The sequence below is a fragment of the Balaenoptera ricei genome, chromosome 10 (genome assembly GCF_028023285.1).
Source record: "Balaenoptera ricei isolate mBalRic1 chromosome 10, mBalRic1.hap2, whole genome shotgun sequence".
In the NCBI taxonomy this organism is placed as follows: Eukaryota; Metazoa; Chordata; class Mammalia; order Artiodactyla; family Balaenopteridae; genus Balaenoptera; species Balaenoptera ricei.
This window is the reverse complement of record NC_082648.1, coordinates 83371353-83398961: the sequence shown is the minus strand read 5'-3', so window position 1 is coordinate 83398961 and position 27609 is coordinate 83371353. Positions and strand designations below refer to the sequence as shown.

Here is a 27609-nt window from a genome sequence, read left to right as displayed (position 1 = left end):
CTATCCCGTTCCTAAGGTTACTTCAGAGATAGAAAAGTTTCAAGCAGATTATTGGTATGTGGCCCTGAGGACCTAAAACTACAAACAGAAAACTTAACTAGTACGATAATACCGTATTATATTTTCATTTCACATGGTTCAATTTTCTTAATCTCAATAGCATAAATTTCAATTATCATAAAATTAGTGACTGAGTGGGCAGGAAACATATCTCTGCAAGAAAATGTTGTTGCAATAATTGTTAATATAAGGGGGTCGGTGGTCTCAAGCTCTTCTGTGGGGCTAAAAGTGACCTTCCCTTCAGTGATGTAAATGCTAAGCAGATTTCCTTCTTTTCTAATGAGAGAAATTTAAGCCTAATTAAAATAGGGAAACTTCACTTGATGTCATGGTTGAGACACTGAGCATGTGTGAGGAGTGCCGTGGAGGGGGTGGGCTGCTTTTTTACAGTAGAGGAGTCGAGATTTGCTTGATGAAGTTGAGTGTTTTAGTCTATTTTTAGTGTTTTGATGAACTTTCTCATCAAATGGGTCTCTGAGAGTCTGCGGCAAAGTTACCTCAAAGCCAAAATCTGAGATAAGGCATAGGATTATGGAGAGGGTGCTTTGAGGTCCTGGCATTATAATCGTCACAGAAAAACAAGCAAGACTTTCAATAACAAACCAATAACTTTCTGGAACCTTCAACTTTTTAATTAAGAGAGAGAAATAAAGGAGCAAAAGGTACTGAAGGAAGAAGAGAGCATGGAAAGAATAGGGAATATATATGTGAGCTGAGCAAAGAACAGATAAAAATAATTCTTAGGTTTTCCTACTTTTAAGTTAGGAGCAAAATCTAAAAAATGACAAAACTCTTTCTTGTTCTTTTTGGAAGTGCAATCAGATGTCTGTTTTTGCTGACTAACATCACAAGCATCTCATATATTTCACAAGGTCTCTAAAATTCTTCTCTAATTCAAGGTAAGACATAGGAGACCCACAAGCTGTTCTTGATGGGGATTCAAAGAAGCTGTGCACCTATTCAAAATACAACGAGCTTAGGCAGAACTCTGTGCTACAATATCAATTATCCTCACTGAAGAGCATTTCTGCCCCCTTTTTGTGTGTCTTTTTGGAATAAGAATGTACGTTGCCCTTATTAATCCTACGGAATTACATTTTTCCTGCTCCTTAGGAAATCAAGCAAATGCAGACAGTTTCAGCAAGTTAACAAAAAAAAAATCTAATTTCCACTTGAGCAGCTTTGAGGTTAGGTCAGTAGAAAAAAAAAAAAAAACTGCAGTAGCTTGTGTTGATGAATATTTTATAAGCTCTACCATCTAATAAAAGATGTATTTAAAAATGGGCAGGATGCTGGTTAAGAAAATGTCCTATTATCTAATTATTATGTAGATAAAAGCTGGGTATTGGGTGTGATGAAAGAATAAACCAGACCACAGACAAGTTCGATTTTGGGTCTTTAGACACTTTTTGTTCTGCTTCACCATAGATCTTCCATCATGGCTGTAACTGCCGACTCGTACAATCAGTGAGACAACGGGGGTGGTTACAGAGCTTGACCCGTGTGGAGATTATTTAGTGGCCTCAATGGACAAAAGAAATCTTTAAAAAGCTTCTAATTAGCACACCCAGTCTATGAAATTGCAAACCTCATTATTTGAGTCAGGGCCAGAAAAGTACAGGCCAATATAATCCCCACATGACATCTTGGCAGTATTTGGAGAGTCTTACCCACAGAGTTCAGAATTACACTCTTCATGATCTATAATAATAATAATGACAATGATGGTGACAACAACAACAACCCTAAAATAGCAACAATCATTTATTGAGCACTTACTATGCACCAGGCATGATGCTAAGTGCCTTACCTGCACCATTTCTTCCAATCCTCACAATAACTCCATGAGATAGGTACTATTATCATGCTTATTTGATAGTTAAGGAAAATGAGACTTACAGATGCTTAGCTAGCAAGTGATTGAGTTGACTCCAAAGCCAACAGGCTTTGCTGGAATGGATGCCCACAGTCCCACCCCTTGTCTCAAACCATAGTTTTTTGAAGTGTCCAATGGAAAGATAACGAATGCTCATAAAAGAAACTATTACACTAACTTTGCCATCAGCTGCACACTCCTTAGGTCTTTAAGAGAAGCCACGCCGGATCTTTCTAGCCAATGGTGTTAGGTGCCCTGAGTTCCAGCACCAGCTCCATCCATAACAAGCTGTGTGACCTTGTCAAATCACTTCACCTCTCTCATTCTTAGTGGCTTATTCTTGAAAGTGATGATTGTAATATTTGCTCTCTCTCTTTTCAGGGTTGTGCTGAGGAACAAATGTGATAAGGTACCTGAAAGCTCTTGGAAGAGCTTCAAGTGTTATGTAAATGAAAGGTGGTAATTAAAAATCTCCAGAGAAGGGCAGCCTATCTTAGTCATCAATTATCATGTTTTCTTCCTTGTCAGGAAACCTGAATTTTTCATGCTTCCTGGGGGTATAGATAGCTCTGTGCAAAATTTTTGTTTGGGAAGTGTGTGAAGAAAAGGATCATCCTGACAGCTCAAAACCTATTTATGATAAGAAATAACCACATGTAAATTGATGAAACCAAAGACAGATGCATTCTCATGTGAAATTATGAAAATTCATACCTCCATTTATTGGTTTTTATATTTCATTATAAGAATACGGAATATTTAACTGTCATAACACACGTAAAACCCAACTCCTTAAATAAGAAAGTGGTATAGGAATTGAATTCTTATTGAGAAAAACAGAAAAAGACTTTGGGAGAAAAACATGAAAAATATGAACACCAGAAAGCTTGGCAAGTTCCTAAGCTTTGGAAACTTGGATGTGAGGATGTACCTGAGAAGTTTGAATCCACTCTTTGCTCATGTTAGATTTTTGGTGAAATTCAGTTATATTCCTGAATGGAAACCAAAACTAAACTAGGAAGGAGTATTACTTCCAAGATGGTGGAATGGCATTGTAGAACATCTCAGGCTAAAGCTTCAGGAAGATCTGGGCAATAATTCCAACTCTGCTGCTTACAGGCTGCTAATTAACCTCTCTGAGCTTCTGTTTCTACGCAGCTACTGCATGTAAACCACCTAATGTCCTAGGCATTATGTTACTAGACAGACCAACAATATAACCTGAGTAATGAAGACTTAGCCAATGTAGTATTCATGTCTAAGTGCCATGGAGGTTCTGAATTCTTCCTCACTTAACTTTTGCTCAGCACAGATAAATAGGGGCATGTACTAGTCTGAGCTTTATCTCATCATGTTTTTCTTGCCAAAAGTACTCAAGGAAAGCAAATTGGACTGATTGGATTATTGAGAAGTTGAAATCAGATAAAGGCAAGACAACACCTGGCAAATCAGGATTTGACAGGGAAGGAACTCCAGAGTTCACCATTTTAAATGTGTTGAGGCATACTGAATCAGTCTCAGATGACTGGGAAGGTTAGATCTTTCACAGATAGCATGGTACTGAAGTTAAAGCATATGCATGTCCTTAATGGGCTTCAAGGAAACTGTGTGTACCAGGAAAGTGCCAGGGAGGATATAATCTTTGATTTACAGCTGTCCAAAACTTACCAAAAACTTGACTTAAATAATGTTTATGTGATTGGAAAGTCTAAATTCTACAATTTATTCTCAGATTTAAGCTGGACCATCAGAGAGCCTTAACTTAGACCAGTTGGCCTCCTCATAAAGTTTGGTTTTAGTTTAGCATCATGCTATAGACCTCTAATGGAGAGTGTTAACAGACATGGCCCTTGAAATACACCACTATTTTGGTGGTAGGAATCCAGTCCTTCCCAGAGGTCAGCCTGACTGTATTCTTGCAACTCTCAGATCTCTCTTCTGTACTGTGAACAGAGAGATTTTTCTAATAATTGGGTATAATCTTGTTATTCCCCTACACAATAATCTTAGCTGGTTCTAGACTAACTGCAGAACCAAATCCAAGTTTCTTTTCAAAGCATTGAAGGTCCTTCTTGAAGTGGCTTCATGTTACCTGCCTTAACCTCATCCCTTCCCTCTGGCGTCTTGAACCTCTGCTCTGGCAATACTGAATGTGCAAACACTGTTCCTTCAGCTTGCAGTGTCCTTCCCATGTTTGTCTTCTGAATTACTCATTCTTGAAGCCTCAACTCAGCATCCTCTGTAGGTTGTTGACTCCCCCAAGTTGACTTTAGAGCTTCTTGTCTTGCTTCAGTCTCAATTAAAGCAACGCTTTTACTGTTTTGTAATTGCGTTTTTGTTTCGTTTCACTTTGTTGATCTGTCTCCCTTCTAAACGGTAAACCCCTGGAGAGCAGCAGGATTGGTTTCCCATTCGCGTCCATAACTCCAGTGCCCATTGTTACTGCCTGTTTTCTCCCTGTCACAAGCAAGCTGCCACCTTGCCCTCTTTCTTTTTTCTTCTGGTCCTCATCTTAAAATGGCTTGTTAATATTCTCAGTCGAGGGGTGGGAACAGTTGAAAGACCAGATTTGACACATTCTGAACTATTTTTTGGAAGAGGGTGCAGTCCTCTGATGGAAGTACTTGTCCAAAATTCACCTCCGTTCTGATTTTGTGTTACATTTCCTATCATGTAGAACATGATTAGCTGTCTTTTCAAGTGCTTCTTTAGGCCAAGTCTATTAATGAGATTTTGTTTAGTCCAGTGTGAGTCAGAGCCAAGTGTGTTTGCTCACAGATGCGCATTAAAAGAACAGGGTTTGACTGGTACGTGGCAGCCCAATCTTTGGGGCTGAGGTAATTTTCCAAAGCCGATTTTCTTAGTGTTCAGCAAAGTGGAATGTAATTTTAATTTGCAAGGAGAACTTTGGCTTCCATAAAACATAACTATCAGCTTTTTCTCAAAGCATTTCTTCACATTGATGCCAGGGAGGTCAGAATGAAATAGTTAGAGATACAAACCAATTTAATAAAAAGGAGGCTCCGAACAAATTAAAAAGTCTGTCCTGAAATTTCATTTTACAAAAGGGGGAGCAAACATTCAGCAAGTGTTCTTGTTTAATGATGTCCAAATACTCATTTACTATGAATGTGAGAGCAAAACTCACAGGCATATATATTTTAAGATACTACCAAACCAATTTGAATAAAATTTTAGCTCACCAAGCAGTCAAAGGCATCAAAGATGTTTATCCCCTTGCTGAAGATACTTTAAGTGGAAGGTTCAAATGGGCAAAACTTTTTAATTGGTTCACTTCCACAGCAGAACCCATGAAAAGTTTATGGGGGCAACAATTGAATAAGCACAGCTGCATCAGACCAGAGCATCAACTGTTTATGATTCAGCTTGCCAGCCAGATATGCGGACATGTCAGAATGAGATAGGAAAGTTCACCAAGTGGGTAGATTTTCATTAACCATTCATTTCTTTTTGTAAAGGTGAGGGCCATATAAATAATTCTCTCACCTCAGTCTTCCTTCGTAAAAAATAACGTGTAAGTCAGTGTACTATTTAGGTACCCAATGTAATAGAAAGCTGATTGATTCCAGTGCAAATGAATGTACTATACAATATACTCATGCATGATATGATTCTCCATTCCCTGCCCTTTTTTTTCCTTCCTCCAATCCTATGGTTCTTCTGAAATGTCAGTAGAAGGGATCACAGGGATAGAAGAGGTCATAGAGTTCTCATTTCTAATCCTTCCCTCGGACATTTATTTGTAAGGACAGAGTTGGGAGGAATAGTTTAGGGATACTTAGCCATGTAAACAAAAAGGATCAAGGGCCAGGCCTCCTGATGGAATTGAGGGCTTTACTGACTTTACAAATGGTAGTAGAACTCAGATCCAGGGAGACATTGTTTTCCTACAGAATAACCTTGGGAGCATGAGTTGTTGATTTTTTTCTACTATTTTTTTTTTAAACAGAGAGGGAAAACAAAGTAATAGAACTAGAATATGAAAAGCTTGGCATTATAAAAATCAACAGACATTAGCTAGAACTTGGGAACAGTATTCCTTCTAACAGTTAGGACTACCTGAAGACAGCTATTGTTATGTCTCCTTCACCTTGGAGGTTCAACTGTTTAGGGGTTGGGACAAAGGTGACTTTGACCTGCTGGTACCATTAGCCCAAGAGGATTGGAGCTTTGCTGGAAGGACAGGGGCAAGAGTGGGTCTCAGTGTTGTGGTGAAGAAGGTCGACTGCCATATCAGGTAATAAATGATGTTGCTGCCATCAGACCATCAGCCACTGCAGCCATCCCCGACTGTGCACCCTGAGGAGAGCCAGGATGGAGAAAAACAGGATACTACCCCTAGATTGTTTAGGTGCATATCAAAGGAATGCTTTCACTGAGCCCAGACTCTTGTATCTTCCCATATACAGAAAAGTACTAAATTCGTTAACTTGAGATGTCTGGCTTTTCTTTAATTAACAATAATATTTTGATGTTCAGACTACCTGGTTTTTGTTGCAGACTCCAATGTATCCTGGCTCCTTCCTTACCTCTTCAGAAGAGTCCCTCAGCGGCTGAGAGGCTGTCTCCCGAGCTTAAATCCTCAATATGTTGGCCGAATAAAGTGTAATTCTCAACTTCTATGTTGTTCATTTTTTTCAGTCAACAGTTTTAAGGTTAATAGATATCAGAATCAGTATCTCCCTTAGATTACATCAATATCCACAGCCCACAGACTTTATCACATGACTTTTTTCTTTTGAGTGTAATAAGGGATTCTGATGAGTATTTTGAGAAGTTTAGATGAGGATTGATTTCTCTGTCTCACACCCTGCTCGGCTGCTGGGGTTTCTCAGAGAATTGCCTACCTGTGTCCAGCACACAATGTCACGAAATGTGTTATGTTTGAGAAATGTGCTAAGAAGTGATGCAGTGGAGATTAAGAGACTCCCTCTGCTTCCTATTGTAGACCACCTGCCGTGGGGGCGAGGTGAGCATGGCAGGACTGTCCTACTCTGCAAGGAGAGGCCGAGGTTTGGGGGGTATTTATTGTGCATTATAATTAATAAAGATTATAATCATCACAACCCAAATAATTAGCGTTTATTGAACACCTACAGTGTGCTTAGTTCTTTGCTGGGAGTTTACATATAACATCACATCATTATATTGAATCCTTATGATCACCCCAAAAGATCAGCATCACAAACCTCACTGTATAGAAAAGTGAGGTTCAGAGATCTTAAGTACTGCGTCCAAATCGCACCTTGAGTAGAGGGGAAGCAGGGATTTGTCAGGGAGGAAGACATTTTCCTCTACTCTTCTAGCTTCTTCTGGCTGGGCCCTGTGGAGACAGTGGGATACAGAGAGGACTCTGACCATCTTTTTTTAAAGATGTTCTACTGTTTATTTAATCACTCTCTTTTTTTGCGTTTCTTTTTTTAAATTAAATTTAACTTTTTATTTTATATTGGAGTAAATATAGTTGATTTACAATGTTGTGTTAGTTTCAGGTGTACAGCAAAGTGATTCAGTTATACGTATACATATATCCATTCTTTTTCAGATTCTTTTCCCATATAGGTTATTACAGAATATTGAATGGAGTTCCCTGTGCTATACAGTAGGTCCTTGTTGATTATCTGTTTTATATATAGTAGTGTGTATATGTTAATCCCAAACTCCTAATTTATAACCGCCCCCCCCCCCCCCCCCCGGCCATTTCCCCTTTGGTAACCATAAGTTTGTTTTCGAAGTCTGTGAGTCTGTTTTTGTTTTGTAAATAAGTTCATTTATATAATTTTTTTTAAGATTCCACATATAAGTGATGCCATATGATATTTGTCTTTGTCTCACTTACTTCACTTAGTATGATAATCTCTGGGTCCGTCCATGTTGCTGCAAATGGCATTATTTCATTCTTTTTATGGCTGAGTAATATTCCATTGTATATATGTACCACATCTTCTTTATCCATTGAGAGGACTCTGATCTTTAGGCCCTGTTTCCTCCACCACACCTAGCCCATATTCTTTGCAGGTATCTCTGGTGATAGCTCTATTCCAGCAATAGGCCTGTTACGGAGCAAGGCTCCCTGCCCAATGAAGCACATAGAAGCCAATACTATGGCACAGGCTTTTCAGAAAAGAAAGAGCTTTATTAAGAGGTTGATGGGCCTTAGGAGGCACGACTCAAATCTGTCTCCCCAGTTCAGGGTTTGGAGCAGATATTTAAGGGGTAAGGGATTTTCAAACTTGGAAGCTGATTGGCTAGTCTAGAATCAGTCCATATAATCTACTCGGGCTGCTAGAAGCCACATTTTCCTTATTGAAGGACTTCTCTCTTTGTAAAAGGCCCTGGTGGCAACATTTCTATTCTTTGAGTTCTGTATACTGGAGATTCTTGATTCCGGCTTTATCTGGGAGACATGGGTTCCCATCTTGCACATGTGCAGTGCTGTCTTTGTAAAATAACTCAAGGTTTGGTTAATCAACAACCTATTTAAGGAGGCAAAACCAGTTTTAGCTGGTCAGTGTTTTATGTGACGTTTCAGGCCCTGTATCTAAATTTTTTTAGGCAGTTTTGGGGAAAGTCAGAGTTTCTTCCCGAGTCATTTGGGCCTTCATTGTTTTCAGCTAAAATAATTTACATGCTAAAGAGACACGTTTTAGGGTGGTAAGTTCTGCTCCCCTGCAGATTCAAGCTGAGCCTGTCAGCATTCTGCCTCACGGTGCTGCAGCGTTTGCTGGCAGTCCCTGCCCATGCTCCCTTGGCTCTCTTCGAGGCACCAGCACGCAAGTTCTTTGACCTGCTGGTGGCTTCCTGCCGTGCTCTGACCTCGGGTGTTCTCTGGCTGCTGAAATGTGTTTGGTTAGGACACTGGGCAGGCCGGAAGTGCTAAGGGGTTCATGCCTCAGGAGCAACCCTCAACCACTGAGGTTTAGAAATGGACAGATTAATACCCTGTTTCCTTGCCCTTCAGCAATTTTCAGGTCTTTTCTACACAACTGCTCAGAGAGTTCCCCGTAGGATAGAGTCTGGGTTGCCCACAGAGTAATCCCTCATTAACCCACCTTTCACGGTCTTCCTAACTTCCTTCCCCTTCTTGCTCATGGTGTTTCCTGAGATCGCCTCCCCAATATTCCCTTCACCCAAGATCCAAATTAAGACAACTAGGTACCCCTCAGGGGGTCTTCTGTCTGCTGGTTAATGACAGAATCATGCATGATTTAGAATGAAAAATTAAGACGGATGAGAAAGACTCATTGTATATGTCTAAAGACACTGGGAACTCTGAAACATAGCTGTCACTTTTGTGCACAGACAGGACAGAGTTTTAGAACAGCTCGGACGTTTCCCCGCTTTCAGTGCAGTGGCTGCGTGAAAAAAATATATTTTTCCCAAGTGTTTACGCATGTCTCTAAGCCAACAGATTTCAGAATTAGGCCTTCAAGTTGACTAATAATGTGGGAGTAGCTTAGGAGTAATAAAATAAAGTTTAAACGTAACCATGTGCCACAGAAATTCTCCCCCAAACCAAAGAAACTGAATTAGAAATATGAAGAAAAATGAGCTTGCTACGTCTCATTAGGGATGTATACTGCTAGATTTGCATTTTTGTTTAATACTCAAATGCTGCCACATTATAGCTGAGTCATGACTTTAACTTCCTTTAACAAATTAAAATGAGACTGGGTAAACAGACATCTAGAATACCAGGCAAGCATTAATGAGAGTCTGAAAATGGTGCCGCTGATCAGTTAAACCTTGCCTATGGAGCAGTGTGCTGTGAACGTCCAGTTTCCTTCTGATTCTTTGAATTTGTCATTTTTATCAAATAGCGTAAATTTAAGTGATATTTCATTAGTTGGGATAAATGGGTATATATGTAGGGAAGAAAAATTGGTTAAAAAAAAAGATCACAGGTATATAGAAATGACACCAGTGTCCCGCTGATAATGAAAAAAGAAATAACTTCTTCCGTGATTCCTAGTTTCCTATCATTATCAGAGAAGGAATATTGCCAGCATTCAGCATCATATTCCAAATAGGACTTAATCCTCTACTGATGAGATAATAGTTCATTTACATCCAAGATTATAATGCAGTTTAGAATCATCCTTTTCCTTTCAATTTGCTTTCCCTTTCCAATATCATCAGATTCACAGTTAGTTATAAAGGAGATTTATGATTTTAAAACATCATCTTATTTTCTTTCTTTCTGCTAATGAGTTGTATAAAATAAGTATGATTTTCCTAATATTCGTTTTGAGTGTCAGAACTATACAATTTAGCAAGGAGCATCAAAGCACTATTAATGCTGCAATTTAGTGACAAAACACCTCTCAGTTTTCAAGTGCCTCTTGCTATTTTTCTTCATTTCAAAGGATTTATTGTATTATTTCCTTGGCTGTAATGGTTGAGTCCTAGCGTAATAGGCTTATTTTGATATTTTCTCTACAGTTTATTTCAATAATGGCTAACTCTACCTTTGAATGATGGTCAGCAAACAGAAAAAAAGTGGGTATCCCATTTCGCCTTTTCCTTCTCAGCACCTTCAAGGGATCATTTCATCATTGATGAGAACATGCAGTATCTGAATACTGACTTGGAAGAGAGTCCTTCCTTCCTCCATTTGAGGAAAACTGTGACTCCCTGGCCGTCCACTCTAGTTTTTAAAAATGTTCAAACAACCCCAAAGCAAACTACAAAAGCCTGAACTTCTAAGATGTAAATTTCAGTAATGACATGGATCAGAAACAAGTGGTGGACACACAAGCCTATCTCTCACACTTAGGCATTAAGCAAATCCAGTGCGTGGGGTGCTGTGATTGCTCTCTAATTACTGGCTAAATTGGAATTTGGGTATAAGTGAAGGATAAACATCGCGTGCTAGAATTCCTACTTCTTCATAGTTTTCCAAGAACACTATTCCCGACCCTGTGAATCTCTTAGGATTTTACTAGAATGTGATCACACTGTAGGCAGAGATACAATAAATAATGCAGGCCTTTGTAACTGGAAAACAGATGCAGTGTGTCCATGGAGGAACATGTTTTCTAGACTTTCTTGAGGGTAGGACAGAGAGATGTTAAACTGAAGCATTGAAGGTGGTGTTTCCTACTACCTGGCTTTATGAGCTTTATGCTTATGCCCTGGGGAGTTTCAGTGAACTGTATATGTCTATCTCAGGAAGGCCAAGTATAAATCTCTCAGCCCTGTTGCAGTTGGCAGACCCCTAGATATTACTTCTATTTTCATACACCCAAATTTTAGAGAAGTCATGATTCTACAAGCAACAAAATTAGGTATTTAAGGATTCTTTAAATAAACTGGACATCTGTGTCCAATTATTTAATTGAACATCCATTTCTTTTTAATATAAATAAGATCATAAGAAAGAAAATCAAGACCATCTGAAAGAAAATGTTAACAAAGAAAAAACTGAATGCTCAGATGCAAGTCATTTCTCCACGTTCAATTTGTTTTTGAAATGTCATTGATCAGAAGTAATAGTGTTCTCGGAACCAATGGTAGTAACTTCATCTGGCCTGGTGGCTCAGAAACAGCCTTTAGGAGAACCAAGCATCATCGGGATACAGGAGGAGAGTCTTCGTCCTACGAATTCACTCTTTGTGGTCAGTGGAAGTAGCCTCCTAACTGGTTGTCCATCTTCTACCCTTGACCCCCAGCCTAGTCTCAACGAAGCAGCCAGCGGTGATCCATTTAATAACGTCAGACCATGTCATCCTGCTACTCAAAACATCCAAATGGCAGCCCATTTCACCTGGAGTGAAAGCCAGTAAGCATGTGAGCTCCTTTCCAAGTTACTGCAGGGAAAATTTTACCAAATGTTTTGTGGATACATATCACATGATCTCCAGCTTTCCAACCTGAGTTAGTTGTTTATTTCTCTTCTATTCAAAATCCAACTGTTAATCAATGACATATATTTTAAGTTTTTGATGACAACATTCAACTTTTATCCTATATTATCAATAGTTAATGTAACAGTAGTTGCTATAAGAGATAAATTTGAAATCTCTGTGACTCAGCACAGTACAAGCTTACTTTTTTTTTTTTTTTTTTTTTGGCCATGCTGCACGACTTGCAGGATCTCAGTTCCCTGACCTGGGCTTGAACCCAGGACACGGCAGTGAAAGCCCAGAATCCTGACCACTAGGCCACCAGGGAAATCCCCAAGCTTACTTCTTACTGCCATAATCCTTTGGGCCTGTTCCTGGTTGGTCAGCCTTCCACATGGTCAATCAGGAACCCAGGCTCCTCCACTCCTGTGGCTCCTCCCTGCTCTAGGTTCTTGGAGCCTCTCTGTTTAGTCAGGCTCTGAGGAAAGAAAGTTGGAGGATTTTGCTGCAATATTTTTGCCAAAACTCACTGGCTAAAACTCAGGCACTTGGTTACACCTGGCTACAAAGGATGTTGGAAAATGCAGTGTGTGCCCAAGAGGAAGAGGAAATAGGTTTGTTGATTAGCTAGTAGGCTCTGCCATACCTATCTGCCACTCTTTCCCTTAGTTAGTAAACCATATAACCTATCTATTATTTTTTATTTCCTGGCTGTTTAGGTCTTGCTCATAAATGCCCATCATGATTGGATATTGTGATATATTCTTCTTGGGTAGGCAGGAGAGGGGAAGGAGCAAGTCTCTGGAGTCAGAAATACCTGGGTTTACATTAAACTGGGCACTTTCTAGCTGTGTGCCTTTGGCTAAGTTATTTAACCTCTCTGATCATTAGCTTCACCTGTCCAAGAAGATATAAAATGCCAGCTTCATGAGATGACTGAAAAAGAAACATATCAGAGAGCAGAACAGCAGAGGTTAAGAGCACAGATCCTGGAGCCAGCCTGCTTGGGTTTGAATCCTGGCTGTGTCAGCTTCAGTTTCCTCATCTGTAAAATGGGGATCATAATATTACCTGCCTTACAGAAGTTTTGGAGGAAATTAAGTGAGTTAATATATGTAAGGCACTGAGAATGGTGCATGAAACGTAGAGTGTTAGCTCTCATTTGAGAGTATTTGGTGTGTCTTATGGGCTCTTGTTAAGTGGTATCCTCTCCAGATTGTTGCTTGATACAGCTTGCTCTTTTCAGAAATGATTGAAGACTGAAAACCCCCAAAGATCTCCCAAAAGGGCTCTTCAAGAGTAGGATTCCAGGCATATTAGTGGGATGTCAAGGAGCTGTTTGTGTAGAGAGCCCTTCCAAGTGACCACCTGCTTTGATTACTGCAATGTTGGTTCTGGGTCCTGGAGGTAATTGCACAGAGAGTACATTGACTCAGGGCTCTTTGGAATGATTTAAAAAAAATTGTGTGATGTGAGTTTAAATAGCACAGAACTCATTACCAGCTTGGGTGGACAATGGCGAGGGGAGGTTATTCAGGGTATTAGGCTTATCTAAGTAGGAGATTGCAGTCTGAAAAATTGTTTAAAGAGAAATATAATTAGAATAATGGGACAACATAATGGGAAATCAATGGTATTAATGTAATTGCTAATTACTACATTAGAACATTTATCCAAATCTCTTCTCCTTAAAACTAAAAACATGAAATTAAGTCACCACAGTAGACAATTTGTGTAGAGGGACTCAGGGATTTTGGATTACTTTGGAAAATCTGCCTAGAACAATTTGTCATTGTACCAAACATCAAGCTGGACCGTCTCAGTTTCAAGAAGAGAATGTGCATGAGAGGACTCATGTTTTCGCTCTATTCATCTTGGTCATTTTAGGTCTCATGGGTTCTGGGCATTAAGAGTTTTCTGTTTGAAATGGAGTTTTTCCCTCCTGTGTTTGTTGGCTATATGTATGTCATCTTTGGAGAAATGTCTGTTTAGGTCTTCTACCCATTTTTTGATTGGGTTGTTTGTTTTATTGATACTGAGCTGCATGAGCTGCTTATATATTTTGGAGATTAATCCTTTGCAGTTGCTTCGTTTGCAAATATTTTCTCCCATTCTGAGGGTTATCTTTTTGTCTTGTTTATGGTTTCATTTGCTGTGCAAAATCTTTTAAGCTTAATTAGGTCCCATTTGTTTATTTTTGTTTTTATTTTCATTACTCTAGAAGGTGGGTCAAAAAAGATCTTGTTGTGATTTATATCAAAGAGTGTTCTGCCTATGTTTTCCTCTAAGAGTTTTATAGTGTCTGGCCTTACATTTAGGTCTTTAAACCATTTTGAGTTTATTTTTGTGTATGGTGTTAGGGAGTGTTCTAATTTCATTCTTTTACATGTAGCTGTCCAGTTTTCCCAGCACCACTTATTGAAGAGACTGTCCTTTCTCCACTGTATATTTTTGCCTCCTTTGTCATAGATTAGGTGACCATAGGTGTGTGGGTTTATCTCTGGGCTTTCTATCTTGTTCCATTGATCTATATTTCTGTTTTTGTGCCAGTACCATACTATCTTGATTGCTGTAGCTTTGTAGTAGTCTGAAGTCAAGGAGCCTGATTCCTCCAGCTCCATTTTTCTTTCTCAAGATTGCTTTGGCTATTCGGGGTCTGTTTTGTTTCCATACAAATTGTAAAGTTTTTTGTTCTAGTTCTGTGAAAAATGCCATTGGTAGTTTGACAGGCATTGCATTGAATCTGTAGATTGCTTTGGGTAGTATAGTCATTTCCACAGTGTTGATTCTTCCAATCCAAAAACATGGTATATCTCTCCATCTGTTTGTATCATCTTTAATTTCTTTCATCAGTGTCTTATAGCTTTCTGCATACAGGTCTTTTGTCTCCTTAGGTAGGTTTATTCCTAGGTATTTTATTCTTTTTGTTGCAGTGGTAAATGAGATTTTTCCCTTAATTTCTTTTTCTGATCTTTTGTTGTTAGTATACAGGAATGCAAGAGATTTCTGTGTATTAATTTTTTATTCTACAACTTTACTAAATTCATTGATTAGCTCTAGTAGTTTTCTGGTGGCCTGTTTAGGATTTGCTCTGTATGGTATCATGTCATCTGCAAACAGTGACAGTTTTACTTCTTTTCCAATTTAGATTCTTTTTATTTCTTTTTCTTCTCTAATTGCTGTGGCTAAACCTTCCAAAACTATGTTGAATAATAGTGGTGAGAGTGGACAACCTTGTCTTGTTCCTGATCTTAGTGGAAATGCTTTCAGTTTTTCACCACTGAGAATAATGTTTGCTGTGAGTTTGTCATATATGGCATTTATTATGTTGAGGTAGGTTCCCTCTATGCCCACTTTCTGGAGGGTTTTTATCATAAACTGGTGTTGAATTTTGTCAAAAGCTTTTTCTGCATCTATTGAGATGATCATATGGTTTTTATTCTTCTATCTGTTAATATGGTGTATCACATTGATTGATTTGCGTATATTGAAGAATCCTTGCATCCCTGGGACAAATCCCACTTGATCATGGTGCATGATCCTTTTAATGTGTTGTTCGATTTGGTTTGCTTGTATTTTGTTGAAGATTTTTGCATCTATGTTCATCAGTGATATTGGCCTGTAATTTTCTTTTTTGGTGATGTCTTTGGTATCAGTGTGTTGGTGGCCTTGTAGAACGAATTTGGGTGTTCCACCCTCTACAGTTTTTTGGAAGAGTTTAAGAAGGATAGGTGTTAGCTCTTCTCTGAATATTTGATAGAATTCACCTATGAAGCCATCTGGTCCTGGACTTCTGTTTGTTGGAAGACTTTTAATCACAGTTTCAATTTCATTACTTGTGATTGGTCTGTTCATATTTTCTGTTTCTTCCTGATTCAGTCTTGGAAGGTTGTACTTTTCTAAGAATTTGTCCATTTCTTCCAGGTTGTCCATTTTATTGGCATATAGTAGCTTGTAGTAGTCTCTTATGATCCTTTGTATTTCTGTGGTGTCAGTTGTAACTTCTCCTTTTTCATTTCTAATTTTATTGATTTGAGACTTCTCCCTTTTTTTCTTGATGAGTCTGCCTAAAGGTTTATCAGTTTTGTTTATCTTCTCAAAGAACCAGCTTTTAGTTTTATTGATCTTTGCTATTGTTTTCTTCATTTCTATTTCATTTATTTCTGCTCTGATTTTTATGATTTCTTTCCTTCTACTAACTTTGGTTTTTGTTCTTCTTTCTCTAGTTGCTTTAGGTGTAAGGTTAGGTCATTTATTTGAGATTTTTCTTGTTTCTTGAGATAAGATTGTATTGCTATAAACTTCCCTCTTAGAACTGCTTTTGCTACATCCCATAGGTTTTGTGTCATCGTGTTTTCATTGTCATTTGTTTCTAGGTATTTTTTGATTTCCTCTTTGATTTCTTCAGTAGTCTATTGGTTATTTAGTAGCGTATTTTTTAACCTTCATGTGTTTGTATTTTTTACAGTCTTTTTTTCCCGTAATTGATTTCTAATCTCATGGTGTTATGGTCGGAAAAGATGCTTGATATGATTTCAGTTTTCTTAAATTTACTGCGGCTTGATTTGTGACCTCTGCTTTCAGTTCTTTTGGGTATATACCTAGGAGTGGAATTGCTGGGTCATATGGTAATTCATGTGTAGCTTCTTGAGGAACAGCCAAACTGTTTTCCTGGAGTTGTTCTTGACACCTGTGAACATGGTGACAGGTTGCAGAGATGGGGATGAGGTCTGACACTAGAACACAGAGTGAAAGGGAGGAAACTGGACCTCAGGAAAACAGCAGAAGCCCCAGTGAGTGGTCTGGCCATGCACAGTGTTGGCATTTCTAACACATTCTCAAGTGTGGTTTGTGGACCTGTGTTGGCTTCACCTGGGCGCTGATTAGACCTGAAGCATCTCAGGGCCTGTCCCAGAAGCATCTGTTTGTACTTCTCTAACTTAAATGTTCATGGGCATATTTCCTGGTCATCTTGTTAATGTGCATATTCCGAGAGGAGTGGTCTGAGAATCTGTATTTCCAACATGCTCTCAGGTGCTGCTGGGCCTGCTGGCCCCTGGACTATACGTTGAAGAATAAGTGAGGATCAGTACTATCTGTGTATTGGAATCACCTGGTGAACTTTTCAAACATCCCAATGCCTGGGCCCAACCACAGAGGTTCTGATATTATTGGTTTGGGGTGGGCCCTGGCATTCAGTATTTCAATAATGTTACCATTACAGTCTACCATGCAGCCAGGGTTGAGAACTTCTATTCTGGGTTGGGACATTGTCCTGTCTCTTGCACATGTGTCCTCCTTCCCTCCTTCCTGCTTTCTTTCCAAACTTTCCTGCTTAAAACTGAGTCAGATTCCCAACAGATTGATATCTCTGGCTCCTGTTTGTCGTTCACATTGCCTCCAGATGAATCCTCCTTAAGCTAGCGCTGAACAGACTGCTCCCTTGCAAAAACTTGCAATGACTCTCATTGCCCTCCATGAATAAAAAAGACCATGTATCTATCCTGTAAGCCTCTCCTTGGGGTAGCTGCAACCTATTTTTCCAGCCATGTCTCCCTCTTTAGTAAGCCCTGTATCTCAGAAAAACTAATTTCTGTCCTCTGAATATACCATGGATTTTCCTATCTTTCTGATTTTACTTGGGTTGACTGTCCATCTGGTTAATCTTTTCTGCATATCTGTCGGTCAAGGACCACCCCTATTTTTACTTCCTCTACCAAAGCCTTTCTTGATCTTTGCAATTGAAGTAATCCTTTGTCCTCCAGCACTTTGTTTCTTTCTTTCTTACAGCATTTTCCCCTTTGTATTGCTGGGGTTTGCCTTCTGCTCTCATTCTTCTTACTGGGTTGCAAACTCTCTGGGGGCCTCAGCCTCTTCTTTCTTATCTTTGATCCCCTGCTGGGCCTACTAAAGTGTCAGGCACATGGTGGGTGTCCACAAAGATTGGTTAAATTGTATCCAATTGAGTAATTTGCCTCCATGCTATTAATTCAGTTTTGACCTTGCTGCAGTATACTGACATTTTAATTTCTCTGCCTGACATTTAGTAAATCTTTAGGAATTTTACTTAAATAAATGATTTCCTGAAAGCTCCAAATGTTCTTCATAAACATGGGCTATAGCTTCTGCAGTGTCTTCAAAAGTTTACAATGTTTTAATTTTTCACTCTGTACTAGTTTGTTAGCATTATTGGCTTCCTGGTGTCCTGAGACAGTGTGGGATCTGATAGGAAGTCAGAGGCCACGTTCATTCCACTTGCAAAGACTCATTATGTTCTAAAAACTTTGGAGTGCGATGGTAATGAGCCATGATTCTAGGAAACCCATCCAGCTCTGACTCCTCCTCACTGTTCGGGTGGGAACCTCTTCAGTAGTTAAGTGGGTGATGGGACTTGGAAGGTAATGACGTTTCCTGCAATTAGATCGTGTCCCCAGCAGTTGCTTGCAATCCTATAGGAACAATTATAAGGAATCCCCTCTCATTTGGCACAATGAGATATGCACATTTTCTAACGGGCTAATTAGTGTAGTTATCATTTTTTAGCCAAAAATGTCAATGTGTAGGATTTAATTAGTCTGCCCTAGGATTATAAGATAACTTCTTAGTTTAGTCAGTCTGTCAGCATTTTCAGGATTTGGAAGGATGCTGGGAACTATCACCTACATATTTGCATAAACTTTTAAGACTTCTAGAAAAATTACTGTGACAAGCAGGTAAAGTCTCCAGAAATAAAATATTCTAATCTAGATGGGGGGAAGAGTTGTGATCAAAGGACTGTTTAGTTAGTGGAAAGTGTAAAAAACAGGCCTTGACATCAATTATTCTTATTTCTACATTTCAGGACTGAGGTGGTTCAGACATTGTAGTCTCTGCTTTAGACTTCTTTGGTTTCTCGTAGCAGAACCTGATTCCACCTGGTTAAGCTACGTGGGAATTTATTGCCAGGATATTGGGTAATGCATAGAATGAAGGAGACCCTGAATAACTCAGCCATGAAACGTAGGAGACCAGAGAAGCTTCTGGGACATAGGTAACAGGAACTAGTGGGCAGTCTCTTCAGGATTCTGCTGGTAAAACAAACATGTTGCAAATAGTTTTAGTTCTTTTGGTTTTCCAGGGAAAGAGAGTTGGATTGGCCTGTTTTGGGTCATGGAATGGGTCGAATAGCATCCCCTCAAAATTCATGTCCACCTAGAACTTCAAAACATGGGACCTTATTTAGAATAAGGCTTTTTACAGATGTAACTAAGGTAAGGGTAGAAATGAGGCCATACTTGATAAGGGTGGGTCCTGCATCTGATGTGAATGTCCTAATGAGAGTCAGAAAAGAAGGAGACCCAGAGACACGGAGAAGGAGGTGAGATAGGAGTGATGTGTCTACAAGCTGAGGAACATCAAGGATTGACAACATCCACTGTAGGTTGGAAGGGAGACAGGGGACAGTTTATCCCTCAGAGTCTCCAGAAATAACCAACCCTGATGGCAGCTTGATTTTGGACTGGGGTCCTCCTAAACTGTGAGAGAGTAAGTTTTTGTTGTTTTGAGCCAGGAAGTTTGTGGTAATTTGTTTTGGTACCCTTAGGAAACAAATACAGGTCATATGTCCATTCTTTGTCCAGGAGAAGTAGGTACCTTAACTGACAGCCTCACTGTGACTGTGTGCAGTGGGCTAAAGGGACTTCCCCAAAGCAAATCCAGTGGTGTCATCAAAAAAAAAGAACATGGATGGGTGCAGAAACCACAGGAATGTCCATTACATATCTTACAGTCCTATTTTCCCTGGAGGGCTGGGGGACGAGGTTGGGAAATGCGCTGTCTGGTACCTGCCTCAAATATAATGTGAAGCATATCCTCAGATTTTGCAAAGTTACAGCTAGTAATGCTACAAGTCTTTTGGAGGAGAATTGGTGGCATGGCGGGGGTGGTGGTGTGAAAGATACAGAAAGGCAATGTATAGGACAAAGGCTTTGTTTATATGGTCAGGATATGATATATGATCAAATATGATAGATATGGGTCAGGAAGGAAAACTCTGAAATGAATGAAAATTTACTGCTGTATTAATTAAAAGCATCTCGGAATAATGATGCCACTTCATTCTTTGACTGGGACATTGTGACAAATGTGGGTTGATAATCAAAAGAATAAATTCTAGCCTATGTGCAGAGAAGACACAGTGGGCTAAGTGGAAATCGTCAATCTTGTATTCCATTCCCCTTAAGTTATTAGGTATCTGGTGGCCAGAGAGTTATCTTTGTGTTTATTTCCTTTGCAACTCTAAAAACAACAACAACAACAACGACAACAGCAACAAGAGCTAGTATTTATTGAGGGCTTTCCATGAGCCAAGAACCATGCCAAATGTGTCACACATGCATCATTTTATTTAATCCTCAAATAACTCAATATTGTTGATATTGCTAGTGGCTCTGATTTTGCGGTGTGGAAACAAAGGTCTAGACAGGTTCAGTAACTTGCGTAGAATCTCATACTGGTAAGTGGTGATGGTAAGATTCAAACCCCAGAGACTAAATTCTTAAGTAACTGTTTAGCTGTTATGTGTACCCTCACTGTATCTATGTCATTTCATTAAAGAATTAACTACTTTTTTTGGTTGTTGCTATAATATTTCATTCAAAAGCCCAGAAGCCTTGCTCATGTGGCATGTCCCTTGAAAACTTTCAAATGTCAGTGGAATGAGCTAGAACTTTCTTTGTGCCATGAAGTGTACTGTCTGCTAAGCTAATCTCTTTCCTACTGGGAAATATGTATAATACGAACTGGTTTAGCTAGATTGAAAATCAATCATCAAGGCCACTGAGGATGCTAAAAAAAATAATCAAAAGCAGTTAGCATACAAATGAAAGTGATTCCCTATAACTCTGTGTGGGATAAATTTCCTGAACTATACCAATAAATCAAGGTCGTGGAAGCTCAGTTATAAAGGAAGATAGATTGAACAGTTTTCCTGTTAAAAACAAGCTGTTTGTACTATGTATCTATCAGCTAGTTATTCAGGTCTAATTTAGGAATGTGCAAGTAAACATGGCCAAATATATTTAAATATACTTGCGCTCAAAGTTGCCAAGTAATACTCTGCATTGACATAACTAAATTATTTCTGGAATCTTTGAAGTTCCTTTTGTGTAACTGTAATAAGAAATTCTTTGCTATAAGAAAAGTAGTTTGTAAATACCACCCCCCCCTTTTCCCATTCTTTGAGGTTACATTTTTGTTGTTGTTTATTAATGGAGGGCTTTTTGAATTCATAGGACGCACTGTTGGAGCATACTCTCTCAGTTGTGTTGAGAGACTTCCCTGCTGATATTTTAGAGATACAGATGAAGCCAGACAGATCAAGCTGCTTCTCATTCTTATCCCAAGAAGCTGGCTGACTGCAGGGCCTCCGGACTCTGTCAGGTACTGCAGTAATTTGTATCAGGACCATTGGGGCTTTAAATCAACAGACAGGATGCTTTTCTTGACTGGCCTTAGGCTCTTTCTTCTAATCCACTCCAAACCTCTCCCGTGTTGTTCCAAGAGATCTAACCAAATGTGCTTGCCATAGCCTGCATGGGATGTTTCCCTAGGTAAGAGCTAAGAGCATGGGTTCTGGAATCTGACTGCCTGGCTTCCAGTCTTGAAGTTTTCATGCCCTGGCTTGTGAATGGGGAAGTGACTTAATTTTCTATGTACCTGAGCTACCTCATCTATAATATGCATATAATAAAGTATCTAGCTTATAGAATTGTTTTGAAGTTTAAATGGGATAATCCAGATAGAGTCATTAACATGGATCCTGGCACATAAGGATCTTACCAAAAAAATGTTTATTAGCTAAACACAAGTCCTGGAGTTAGTGAACATTATTGATCTTACCTGCCCAGCATAATTCCCCTTCTTGCAAATTTATGTCTTGCTTTTCCACTGGGGAATCATACCTTGATTAAGCTTGGTCCATGTGGTTTGGGTGGTTGACTCGTCCTCTCTCTTATCCTCAAGTCCAGAAGTGGCCTTATGATACAGATTTGACAAATCAGCCTATTCCATTCCCTCATGGCCACAGTGACTGGGTCAAAGATGGGCTTGAGACCCAAGTGGACCAATGAAACTTTTCTTGGACTTTGGTAGAGTGTTGGGAAACAGAAGCTGATGTTGCTAGGATGCAGGATGTAAGCCTGGAGGTGCCAGGGGCCACTACGGGGACTGGGCATACCTGAGAGAGGGAAAACAGAACAGAGAGATGGAGTGAGAGAGACTGAGTCTTGGAAACTGGCATCCTTGATGCTAGACTTACCACTGGACTTTTAAAACACTGAGCCCAATAAATGTCATTTTGCTGAAGCCAGTTTGATTAGATTTCCAACATTTAAAACTAAGGTGACCATGTGTCCTCATTTTGGGACAGTCCTACTTTATACCTGTTCTCCCAGCATAGTTATTAATAGTGTCTTATTTCACTCTTGGAAGTGTCCTAATTGAGAGGATAAATTTAAAACCCAAAAGTCCAGACCAATACAGCCACACTGAAGAAATACCCCTGTGGAGTCCCAATTCCCAACAGCTTCTCAAATCATTCAGCACATACTCTGTTCTGACTGGAGAGAGTTCTGGTGAACACACTTGTCTCCATCTCTAATGAGGGCCTGGGGCTCCTTCTAGGTTAGCAACTGCCACTATGACTCCCTTATTCCAGCTCTGACATTTAGGCTGTGGCTACTTAGCAGTACCTAGGAGCCTTGCCTTGGTAGCAACAAGGTGAACTTTTCTGGTTAAGCAGTTAGCCTCACTAGTCAATCTCTCTCTCATCCTCTGTCTCCTTCCCCCCTCCTCCTTGAGTACTCACACATGCATCGCCCACCCCCCACGTGTACACATGCAACATTGGCCTAGATAAACACCACCAGCTCCCTTCGCTTATTCCATCACCATGTTTGCTCACTTTCCAGTTGTGCTAAAGGGCACAAATGTGTGTTGGGAGTTGGATGGGCAGACAAATAAGGTCACTAGGATCATTTTACAGGCCTCTGAAGACGCATTGGATAATATTTGCCCTGTAGTAAGTTATGTTGTCTTCTTTGAATCTCTTGTTTTTCCCTGTTGATGAAGCAATACACTGGTCTTGAGTCCAAGTTTCATCCTTACCAACTGTGTATATATATAACTTTATTTATTTATATATATATATATATATATATATATATATATATATATATATATAAAACTATATGTATAGTTTGTGTTTTTTTTGGAGGGGAGTGGGAGACAAAGGTTACTTATATGAACAAAAATTGTTGTCTAGGTAACATGAGTTAATACCCATTGTTAATATTTATTGAGTATTTACTCTTTGCCAGGCCTATGATTAAGTACTTTCTGTGTATCATATCATTTAATCCTCACAATAACATGCCTAGTATGTATCATTAGCTTATACCTTTTTCAGATGAAGAAATTAAAGCAAAGAATTGGCAGAATCAGAATTCAAACCCAGGTCTGTGTGATCCTAGGTCTGTGCTTCTCCAGCTGATGTTATTCTGCTCATTTGTGTATGCGGACGGACACTCAACCTGAAGTCAGGAGCTCTGGTTTCCATTTCCCTCTCTGCCTTTAACCAGCTGGGTGACCTTTGGCAAGTCAATTTACCAAATTGGCCTTTATTTCCCTATCTGGCAAATGAGAGGCCAGATCTGATGACTCCTGAGGTCCCATGGGGCCCGATGATTTTTTGATTCTAGGTGTTTGGGTTTGGGGTCAGGAGTTCAGTTTTTCTTTAATGTTGTAAGGTCTAAATCTTCCCTTTGGTGGGGGATGCATTTTATCAGTCACCAAGGCTTCCAGCTGCAAATCCAGAATAAAGGAGAGGGGGTGGTTGGCGGCTGTGATGAAGGAGAATTTCCTGCTGCCAGATATTTAGAGAATGGTGAAATTTGCATTGAAAGTATATTATTAGTAGTAGAAAATAATGATTAATGCCATTTCATGTTCTCTTCACAAGTCATATTAGGTAATGAACAATGATAACACTATATGCATGATCGCTGATCCTTGTGACATTCAAAACAGATTCAAAATTCCCATTCACATACAGGACTCAGTTAGGGCACAATATTAAATTCAAACTTAGGGATCAGATTTAAAATTTAAATGCATATCCTCTTTGCATATCTATTTTGACACAGCATTACAAATTACTCACTGTAATATGAATTAAAGATGGAGTTTAGTACAGTGGGGGAAACATTAAAAGAAATTCTGTTTAAATTTAAATCCCCTTTTTCCCTTTTCAGATTTTCTCCCCCATATTTATCCCTCAGTGTATCTGCTGATTATCAAAAGTATTGCTGTTTAAACAGTAATTTGTTCATTTACATTTTGTTTTTTGCTGGTAGCAACTGCCAAGAAGTAGTGTTGATATCTTGAATCACAATTAGTTCATTGTGATGTTCCTAAATGAGAGAATTCTAAAAGTACTCTGCCCTATCTACATTTTAGTATTTACCTAATATACATAGTGTAGGGAGAACTGATGTCAAAAAAGGACAGAGTGGCAAATGTGCTTCTAAGTCTATTACAATAGAGCCAGTGAAATGTGCAAAATGACAAATTAAATTTAATGTTCAGGTGCATTGACAATTTGTTTGGGGGGTAAAAAGCAGCACCCTTTGCTAACCCGATAAGAATTAATCAGATTTTAATTACATGATGTGCAACCTGGACTGTTTAGCACATTTATGCCGAGTAATCCCTGGGGCATCTCAAACCAAGTAAAACTTCCGTCTCCTAAACCATGGGTTTGGTTTTGTGTTAATCATTTTCGGACCTTCTAATTTTTTTTTTTTTTTAAACATCTCACTTATCTGGCAGTCATTTAAATTTATTTATTTATTTATTTTATTTTTGGCTATGTTGGGTCCTAGCCTCTGTGAGAGGGCTTTCTCCAGTTGTGGCAAGCGGGGGCCACTCTTCATCGCGGTGCGCGGGCCTCTCACTCTCGCGGCCTCTCTTGTTGCGGAGCACAGGCTCCAGACGCGCAGGCTCAGTAGTTGTGGCTCACGGGCCCAGTTGCTCCGCGGCATGTGGGATCTTCCCGGACCAGGGCTCGAACCCGTGTCCCCTGCACTGGCAGGCAGACTCTCAACCACTGCGCCACCAGGGAAGCCCCTAATTTTTTATTTTTTATTTTTGACAATCTCATTTCTTCTATGACACTAATAATTTCCTTCGGATTTTTCTTTCTTACGGAAGGGAACAATTTGCTATTTTGTGTAAAGTGAAGGCAATGCCAGTCTCCATGTCAGGGCCTGAAATTGTTTTCCCTGTATTTGCAAATATCCTCCCTGTTGTCATCTACCAGGGAAGCTCCCTGAGGTTAGGGGCGCAGTTTGTCACTGCAGAGATGGAGCCTGACATTTTGGCCTCATTAACGTGGTGTTATAACAAAGCGAGTGAACCTCAAACTTAATTTAGCAAAACAACCAAGCCCATAAAAAAGGGCAGGAAAAGGAAATCAGAGGTGCTTCCAGTAAACTTTTATTAGTGAACCTAAACATTTTTCTTAAAATTGCCATAAGCTTCCTAGCTCTGTGCTGGTACTTAGGAAGTTCCACTCAACGGATGCTAGCAAAAAGTTTCCACACGAGACTCAGTAGGTACAAAGACATTCCCAGTTGCATTCATTTTTGCGCTTCCTCAATTCCTGGAGGTCCTTGTTTAGCCTTTGATAAAATCAACCCTGAACTAATCAATGAGAAATTGCTGGGACTATGAATCCTGCAAAGTCAATAAATTTGTATAATAATTACACAAGCATATTAGAGAAGCATGATAATACATAGGCCAGCAAACCCCAGGGAACATGCTCTTGAAATCTTTAAAACTCAGCCAGATGTGATGAAGTTTTACATACTTTGCTCTGGTTTAGGATAATTCTGGCACTTAAGAGAAAGAATATTGTAAGACTCTCCTCTAATTTATGCAAGTTAAAAAATTAACATATGTAACTCCTTTAAAAGCCAAGTTATTAGTGAGTAGAAAAGTTTAAATGAATTTTGAAAGAAAAGAGACCGGTTCGTCCTGGAGGCAGGGTCCTATCATCTGTGTGAAATGCCAAGTCCGTTCTCTTCCCCAACACTGTTCATATAGGCAAATCCAGTAACTGCTCATGGCTACATTCTCATGATCTGCCCCAAGATGATGACTCCTTCTACCAGCCCAGGTCACTAATCTCGTTGTTCTTCTCAACCCAAAACTGTGGTGTCATGAAGAGAGAACTGAATTGGAAACACACTTGAGTTCTAGTTACGACTATACCAGAAGCCCTTTAAATCTCTCTCAGCCTCAGTTTCCTTATCTCTAAAATGATTACAATAATGCTGAGTATATAAGGTGAAGTGTTGGTAAAAGCGCTGTCTAAATTGTTTACATTCTGTAGTTCCTGGATAACTTCCTGATCTGGAATAACTTCATCTCTGTGTAGAAGAGTCACAGTAGAGGCCTGTGATGGTTAGTTTTCTTTTTTTTTTAAAACATCTTTATTGGAGTATAATTGCCTTACAATGGTGTGTTAGTCTATGCTGTATAAAAAAGTGAATCAGCTATACATATACATATATCCCCATATCTCCTCCATCTTGCGTCTCCCTCCCACCCTCCATATCCCACCGCTCTAGGTGGTCACAAAGCACCGAGCTGATCTCCCTGTGCTATGCGGCTGCTTCCCACTAGCTATTTTACATTTGGTAGTGTATATATATGTCCATGCCACTCTCTCACTTCGTCCCAGCTTACCCTTCTCCCTCCCCGTGTCCTCAAGTCCATTCTGTACGTCTGCGTCTTTATTCCTGTCCTGCCCCTAGGTTCTTCAGAAACTTTTTTTTTGTTTTTTAAGATTCCATATATATGTGTTAGCATACGGTATTTGTTTTTCTCTTTCTGATGTACTTCACTCTGTATGACAGTCTCTAGGTCCATCCACCTCGCTACAAATAACTAAATTTCGTTTCTTTTTATGGCTGAGTAATATTCCATTGTATATATGTGCCACATCTTTATCCATTCATCTGTCGATGGACACTTAGGTTACTTCCAAGTCCTGCCTATTGTAAATAGAGCTGCAATGAACATTGTGGTACATGACTCTTTTTGAATTATGCTTTTCTCAGGGTATATGCCCAGTAGTGGGATTGCTGGGTCATATGGAAGTTCTATTTTTAGTTTTTTAAGGAACCTCCATACTGTTCTCCATAGTGGCTGTATCGATTTACATTCCCACCAAGAGTGCAAGAGGGTTCCCTTTTCTCCACACCCTCTCCAGCATTTATTGTTTGTAGATATTTTGACGACGGCCATTCTGACCGGTGTGAGGTGATACGTCGTTGTAGTTTTGATTTGCATTTCTCAAATGATTAGTGATGTTGAGCATCCTTTCATGTGTTTGTTGGCAATCTGTATATCTTCTTTGGAGAAATGTCTCTTTAGATCTTCTTCCCATTTTTGGATTGGTTTGTTTGTTTTTTTGATATTGAGCTGCCAGAGCTGCTTGTATATCTTGGAGATTAATCCTTTGTCAGTTGCTTCGTTTGCAAATATTTTCATCCATTCTGAGGGTTGCTTTTCGTCTTGGTTATGGTTTCCTTTGCTGTGTAAAAGCTTCTAAGTTTCATTAGGTCCCATTTTTTATTTTAGTTTTTATTTCCATTTCTCTAGGAGGTGGGTCAGAAAGGATCTTGCTGTGATTTATGTCATAGAGTGTTCTGCCTATGTTTTCCTCTAAGAGTTTTATAGTGTCTGGTCTTACATTTAGGT

The 27609-nt window shown here is 39.4% G+C and overlaps 1 long non-coding RNA gene across 2 annotated transcripts in view; it reads left to right on the top strand.

The window, feature by feature from the left end:
- LOC132372660 (uncharacterized) overlaps window positions 1-27609 on the top strand; it is a 520205-nt gene that overhangs the window by 277092 nt on the left and 215504 nt on the right. For both annotated transcript variants that reach the window (XR_009505221.1, XR_009505220.1), the window contains exon 4: window positions 21075-21222. This is a non-coding gene — a long non-coding RNA (uncharacterized LOC132372660). The remainder of the gene's footprint in view (window positions 1-21074; window positions 21223-27609) is intronic.